The 8,103-nt window shown below is 38.9% G+C and overlaps 1 long non-coding RNA gene across 5 annotated transcripts in view; it reads left to right on the top strand.

Moving 5' to 3' along the window:
- LOC125175510 (uncharacterized) overlaps nucleotides 1–7,781 on the top strand; it is a 69,738-nt gene extending 61,957 nt beyond the window's left edge. For 3 of the 5 annotated variants that reach the window (XR_007155847.1, XR_007155843.1, XR_007155848.1), the window contains one exon: nucleotides 5,889–7,781. This is a non-coding gene — a long non-coding RNA (uncharacterized LOC125175510). The other 2 variants (XR_007155844.1, XR_007155846.1) reach the window with 2 other exon arrangements.
- Nucleotides 7,782–8,103: the final 322 nt, after the last annotated feature.

Below are 8,103 nucleotides of genomic sequence, written 5' to 3' on the forward strand. Positions count from 1 at the left end.
GTTCAAGCTCCGCATCGGGCTCTGTGCTGACAGCTCAGAGCCTGGAGCCTACTTCAGATTCTGTGTCTCCCTCTCTCTCTGCCCCTCCCCTGCCCTCACTCTATCTCTATCAAAAATAAACATTAAAAATTAAAAAAATAATCAATATGCTGAAGTGGCACATTTTGGGGTAGACTGCCTTGGACTGCACATGCCCACTTGTGTAGGTTAGGTCTTAGATTTAGGCAGGTGCCTTGGAGCTCCAAGAGCCCACACCCATGGCTCAGCCTCTCCCAATGCTTTCCCTGTTCCAAGTTCGTGGCTACCCTGACTTGCATGTTCTGCACATGCTCAGTATGTGTCCTATCAGCTGGTCTTGGAAGCCAGTACCCTGCAGTCCTGTGCAACTTGGCCCAGTCACCAACCTTTTATAGTCTCCTGGGTGGGGGGGTGGGGAATCCCAAAATACTTCTGCATCAGCTGCTTTGAACAGGATAGTCCACATTTGGACAGGCTGCCTGATGGGGTACTGAGTTTTTCCAGCAGTCTTCCAAAGGTCTCTTACTGGAAGACTATAGGCCAGTCTGCCTGGCCACAGCCTGGCATGGCCATCTAGAGTCCTTCAGCTTTGCCTTCAGGGAGAATGTGTTCATTTCTGTAGGTTACTGCTTGGGATTAGGCAGATGGAAGATACCCCCAATATCCCTCTCCTGTGACATGGCCTCACCCAACCCTGCCCTTTCTAGGTCCTTGACTACTCTGACCTGTGGACCTGTACATGTGCAGTCTGTACTTTGTCAGCCAGCCCTTGGCTGTTTGGGACCCAAGCCATTTTCAACTACCTTTCTATCAGGGCAGAAGGAGCCCACCCCCAAAAATCTGAGATAGCAGCTTTAAACTGGTGACAATCTGTTCCTGTTTAGACTGGCTGCCTAATGGGGTCCTCGGCTTACCAGTAATCAAGTCTCCCAAATGTCTCTCATTGGAACATACCCTAGTCAATTGGCAAGTAAGTGCAGATTCCTCCAGCTTTGCTTTAAAAGAAAGAAGTGTGTCTATGGAGGTTAGGGCTTGAAATTAGGCAGAATCCACACGCTCCCAACATTATGCTCTTGATACCAGTGATCTCCTGACACTTGCTAAGGTCCAGATTCCCAGTGACCCTGGACTGTGCTGTCAAAGCACCTGGAGTCGGAAGCCCTTCAGCCAGCCTCAAGAAGTCAGGGCTCACCAGGCTAGTGTAGCTGGAATTTGACCCCAAATACCCACAAAAGTTTAATATAGAAGGTACCACCCCCAAGCATCACCCTGGGGGCAATAGCTACAAACTGGAGACTGTCCATTTCCATTTGGACTTGCTGCCTATAGGATTCCAGAGCTTTCCCAGAAAACAGGGCTCCCAGGAGTGTCTTATTTTAGAGGATACCTTGGGCAGCCCTTCCTGCCCTGGCTTGCCAAGCCTGTCCAATAACCCTGAGCTCTGCGTTCAGAGGGGTTATTGCCCATTGGGTCGGTTAGGGCTTATGGGGACTCATAAACCTTTTCCCTGTAAAAATGAGTAAAGGAAACCTCATTTATAATGGAGTCAAGAAGCCCTGAAAGAGGGAGCTCTCATGCACATACCACTCCTGCAGCCTGCTTAACCAGTGGGAAGAAAGGAGACTTATCTTGTATCTTGACACGGTAAGACACCTTCACAGCAATTTTATCTCTTGCTTTTAAGAAAAAGAAGGAAGAGCTGGTTCAGCCCCAGCAACAAGAACTATTGCTTGCAGCCAATGAGAAATTGTCACTTCAAGCTCTTATTATTCAATGAGCTTTTGTTCCAAACAACCCTCCCCAATTTTCTTCTAAAGCTTAGTAAAAACTGACCTTCCTTTGGTCTCTTCACACTCACCATTGGTTTGCCATAGTTTGCTTGTCCCAAATTGCAATTCCTCTGCTATTCCTGAATCAACTCATTTTGCTAATAAAATAACTGGTTGTTTTAAGGTGGACATTTAATGCTGTCAGACAAGCAGATCCAGAGAAGACCCCCAACAACTCTGAGGTTGGTGAACAAACAGGTGCAAATACCCACAAAGTCAACTGAACTCATTGCTTTCTTGCTGACCCTGGAGTTCTGAGGTTGAGTCTCTTTTAGACTTGGAGCTCTGCTCTTTTTTCATTTTGACTTCTCTAGCTTTATTTGAAATCTGTTTTTGTTTTTATGAAGGCATCACCCTTCCCGGTGCAGGCTTTTTTGTTTCTCTTTTTTGAAGCTTCCCGGTCAGTCACTCATTGTATCCAAAAGGGAGGAAAACACATGATTCACAATGTCTTAGAACAGTTGTTTAAAAATAAGACCTCTCATACTTAAGATTCCTTTATGAATCCAAAGGCAAATTAGGCTCCACCTAGTTATTGAACCAGCAGCTAGTGCCTTTCTTGAAAAAAAATGTGTCAACTTTTGAAGAATTTGGAATTATAATGGCCACTCTGGTAAAGCTTTTAGATAAATCCTCCTTAAGGAGCCCCCTTAATGAGGATTACAAACCTCAGAGAGACAATGCAATGCGTTCTTTGATTGATATGCACAATCTTCTAAAGACAAGGACTTTAAAAACAGTTCTGAAAGGATCCATACTGTATACAAATAAATAAAAACTCTAATAAAAGTCCTTAGCAATCTGAACAGGAAACTCTAACTTAGTCCACCTGCACAATTTGGATCCCCTTTAGTTGAACCCTTGAATAATGCAGGGATTAGGGACATCATCCCCCTTACAATATATACTTGTGTATATACGTTGTATGCAAGTATAACATTTGACTCCCCCCCGCAACTTAACTAATAGCCTACTGTTGACATAAGCAGTCAACACATATTTTGTATGTTATATATATTATATATTGTATTCTTACAAAAAATAAGCCAGAGAAAAGAAAATATCATTACATAAATGGCAAGGAAGAGAAAATACGTATGTAGTACAATATTGTACTTACTGGAAAAAAAAATCCACATGTAAGGGAATCGGCACAATTCCAGCCCACATTGTTCAAGGGTCAATTTTATTCTCTCTTGAGTTTTGTACCTGAGACGGGACTACATTTTCTAAACAAAAGCTAATACAATACATCTGAATCTATATGTTATGTATGTCTAGGTTATAGGTTACAGATACATGATGTTTTTCTGGTATTACCAAAATTAATCAAAGAGCTCCATTTAATTGAATATTAAGCATTTATATAAATCAAATATACTTTCAGAAATGTATAAACAAACTTAAATGTTTTTCAAGTTCATAGGATCTGAGATAATCACTAATTGGTAGTTTAAGATCATTGGTTAATTTTTAAAAAGGTAGACCTTCAGAGTTCTCAGCATTGAATATAATGCAGATCAACAACTTTTTCTGAGTTTACTAATCAGAGAGCTCAGACTATCTTTGTATTACAAAATTTGTTAACTTGTTTTTCAAACTATAGTCACAGACCATTGATGAATTATGATGAACATTTATGTAAATAGAAAATCTATGTACTAGGTCTGCAAAGGTAAATGGAGATCTTCGATTTTATCTATAATTGATAAGTGGATTCACTATAGATTATCTGTATATAAAGAAGAGTAATTTCATAAAATGCAAGAGAGTAATGCATGGCATATACTGGGAAATAGGAAATCCATGTTACTTTATTAAACTTATTTCAGTTTATTAAACTTATATGGGTGTGCATGTATGTATGTACTGGGCCATAAAACATACTCTTTCTTACTGCAGAGTGATCCAACCTGTTTGAAACCACTGCTCTTCTAGCATAGTAAGTTGTGCCACAAAATCTGTGGCCAACTGAAAAGGCCAGTATAAGAACCACTTTTTCTGTTTTGAACACACACAGGAATAACTCCTCAAGACCAAGCGATAATCACTGTTTGATAGGATCATACTTCATGACCTTTTCAGATTTGCAGCCAGGCAGTGGTATATTTAAAAGAACTTCCCCTGTTTCTTATAACTACTTGCAAAGCTGTTAATTCTGGTGGGGTTTTCCAGGTATCTATGACTCTGCTATCAGTTTAGAAGTTATTTTTCAAATCTTTTTTTCTGCCTAGAGTGACATTTTTCATTAATAATGAGATACTGTTGCCCCTGCCTGTTCTATCATCCTCAGTCTGATAAAGAGGTCAGGATGAGCCTGAAGGCAGGAATATGGTTTAACTACATTATATAGGAGTTTATATTCATTAAATGTAATGCATAAGAATTGCATTATGTTGTAAGAATAACTCTGGAATTATTTTATAACAACTGCCTAACATCATCTTTTTAAATAAGCTTTGTAAGTTTTTAAAACTGAGAAAATACTTAAACTAATGAAGATGAAATGGTCAGCAAAAGTTCTCCCCACCCATCCACAAAGCTACTGGAAATAAGAATGAAAGAAAAGGACTATATGAAAAATACATAAAGAAAATTGAATGTGATATATATATATATATATATATATATATATATATATATATTTTTTTTTTTTTTTTTTTTTTTTTTTTTTTTTGCAGGAGAGAAGGGAGATAAGGAAAGGTGTGAAGAACATGGTTGGTTGGTTTGGTAAAGGAAAAAAAAATTGTCCTCAAGTAAAATCGTTTATCCAGAATAAGTAAAAGACAAGCAAAACCTAAACAGATATAGACAATTGTTGAAGGTTTATGGAAAATAATTTTTGAAAAAGAAATTTTATATATGGTCAAGTTGGCTAAAATTAAGGGTCGGCTAACCCTTAATACAATATTAATGCACTTTTGTTAAACTTAACTGCCTCTTCTGTGTTAAAAGGGCAAAGTTTTCTTGGACTATTGGTCTGTTTTTGAAAAGATATTGTGAAAGGTTTTCTTTACCTTTTAAAGTAGCCTACTAGGAAAGCAAGTTTTTGTTTGTTTTGTTTGTATCAAAATAATTTCCTTGTACTTCATGTTATCTTTATGATCAAGTAAACTGAGTCTTCTGCATATTAGAGAGCTAAGTTTTGCTTACAACCATGTATTTGCCTTTGACATCTTTTACTGTCACTTGCCCAAGTAGACAATTAACTATTGTTTTATAATGATCTGTGGTCCTATTTGGTCAAGTGTCTGAATTTGATTTTTTTTTCTTTTTACAAACTTCCCCAAATAAAATTCTGAACATAGTTGTTTTGACCTAAAAGTAAACTTGGTAACTTCTGGAGAGTCCCTGGAGTTTTCAAAAAATGTGTTCCCTTTCCTTATAAAAAGGGAGAGGTTTCACTGATGAGGATTAGTTGATATGTTAAATTACATGGGAAGTATTGGCAAATGAGAATATTATGCTTTATGTTATATTTGTATAGGTATACATAAGTGTTCTACAAATTACAAAAAAAACCCCTAAAATTGATATGTCCTGGTATAATGTTATCAGTCATAATTCTAATTATTATCCTGAAATGTTGTAGGTCACAGAAATAACCAAATTTCCTTGTCAAATACAGCACAATGAACTCTCATCAGCTCTCTAACAAGTGCTATTTTTAAGTCTTGTCATTTAGGCCCAGTGTTTCATCTTCAAAGACATTCACAAGAAAGCTTTTGACAAGTACTCTAGGACATGGATTTTGATAAATTTAAGATCATAAAACTGTACAGAAGAATTTCTAAAATTTTTAATAGAAAACTTGTGGCTTTAATGTTTTGTTTTCTAGACTTAAAACCCCCATTTTTCTCCTATCCTTGAAGCTATGCATATAGCAATTTATTAATATAGATCTTTCCACAAAATGTTGAAGCATGGATCTTTTTCTCCCTTCTGGATCCCTCCAGAATTCTGAAAATTATCAAGTATTTTTACTTTTCATGACAATGTACATATTTGCTTAAGCTCAATAAGAATTCATTCTCCTTGCAGCCAAAACTCTCAATGCACCAAGCCCCTGCTTCTTTGACCCACAGCTGATAAAGAGAGATACACTCCTGTACTGTAAAGGCCTAATTGCTTCTATTAAAATATCCATGCTTGTGGTAGAGCATTCTTTACAGAGTGCTCCCAGGAAATGAAGACCTTAAACATCACCTCTTGCAACCTGGGAACTTCATCTGTTGGAAAAGACACCTCTAGAAAGACTCTCTTCCACTCCTTTGGAAAGACCCCATCAGGTACTGTTAACCAACACTTGTGCAACCAAACACCAAGGAATAGATACTTGGCTTCATGTGTTACATCTAAAGAAAGCACCAATCCATTCTGGACCTGCACACCAACTGGTGACTAAAAGTCAAGATTTCCAGGAATTGAAGCAAGTGACACCTGAAGGAGACAGATTTCCTAGAATAAGATGATCAGACCTTTATACCCTTTTCCCACTGCTCCTTCTTACTTTTTTCTCCTCTTTCTCTTGGGGAGGCAATGCTCTTATTCACATTCCGTAGTCTATTGCAAAAGGGGTAAACCTCTCTGACTGTTGGATCTCTCACCAAGAAACTCCAGTGTTTACAATGTGAGAGACCACTTGGTCTTACTTGTAACTAATTTCTCTTTAGTCTCAAATACTACTGCTGATTTTACCTACAAGCCTAGGGGTGTTACTCATGTGGGTAGGTTAAGACCAGGTGTTTCTATTTCTTGTTTCAACCACTACTGAACTAAACATTTCCACAAAAGTCAGTCATACAACCCTTGCTCCTCTATTTTTCCTTATCTAAATATGATCTGTTCCCCCACCTCCTAAGAAAATACAATGGAGCTTATACCTTTCTGTGAGGCTTTCAGAAAAGGGATGAAGGGATAAGTTCTTACAGAATGTCATCCCAACATTGACCCATGGCTTGGAAAGGTCAGAAAATTTCAGCTAATAAATCTATGAATAACCAGACCTTAGCAGGCATCCTCTGTGCTCCACTTGGGTTTTTTGTTTGTTTGCAGTGGATACCATTTCCCAGGCGCATATGAGTGTTTACATGTTTAGATACCTGGTGAATCAGAGGTCAATGTGTATCAGGGCATTTAACTGCCCCTGTTAACAGCCATAGCAAATCAATATCCTCTCACTGGTCCATCCCACTGAGCCTGTCTCTCTGCCATAAACAGAATCTTCCAGGAGGCACACATGATTCTCGGTTTGGGGACCCTTTCTCCCACCAATGGATTAGAGTAAATGCCAATGGATGCATGATTAGAAATCTCTTCCACAAGCAAAGTGGTAACAGCCCAACAAGGATCACTTGACTCACTGGTTAAAGTAATTTTGTATAATTGCATAGCCCTTGATTATTACTTACTCACCAAGGTGTTGCACAATAGTGAATACCTGTTGCACCTGGATGAATTCCCCTGGGAAGTAAAACCCAGGTGCATAAAATTAGAGAATGAATACATTGGCTACAATCAATTCCACCTAATGATCCATGTCCTTTACTTAGCTGATCACCTCTTTGGTTTGGGCTCTTAATTTTATATTATACCAACTAGAGTCATTTTACTGCTTTTAGTCTTATTTTGTATAATCAGTTTTAACTTTGTACCTATTGCCTGTCAGATCTCTGCATAACTGATGCACCAGGTAGGGTGATGCTGGTTCAGTGCTTTGAGAGGACCTCCAGTGCTTACAGCCTTGAGAAGAAACAGACTTTAGGTGGAAGATACCTAAAAGTTGTCCCTCCTACCCTTCCTTATTAATCAAATGTGGCCTTGATAGTTTCTAATCAGTGCACCTTCCCTCCATGAGAAGACATACCAACCAGGGAAGGTTGTTCCTGGCACCAAGGGACAAAATGCTAAATGCAGGGGCGCCTGGGTGGCACAGTCGGTTAAGCGTCCGACTTCAGCCAGGTCATGATCTCACGGTCCGTGAGTTCGAGCCCCGCGTCAGGCTCTGGGCTGATGGCTCAGAGCCTGGAGCCTGTTTCCGATTCTGTGTCTTCCTCTCTCTCTGCCCCTCGCCCGTTCATGCTCTGTCTCTCTCTGTCCCAAAAATAAATAAACGTTGAAAAAAAAATTTTTTAAAAATGCTAAATGCAGAAAACCTGACTCTTGTTCAGCAGTGCTTTCAAGAAAATATCTGAATCAAACCACAATGAGGTACCACCTTACACCTGTTAGAATGGCTAACATTAACAACTGAGGC

The sequence above is a fragment of the Prionailurus viverrinus genome, chromosome C2 (genome assembly GCF_022837055.1).
Source record: "Prionailurus viverrinus isolate Anna chromosome C2, UM_Priviv_1.0, whole genome shotgun sequence".
Taxonomy (NCBI): Eukaryota; Metazoa; Chordata; class Mammalia; order Carnivora; family Felidae; genus Prionailurus; species Prionailurus viverrinus.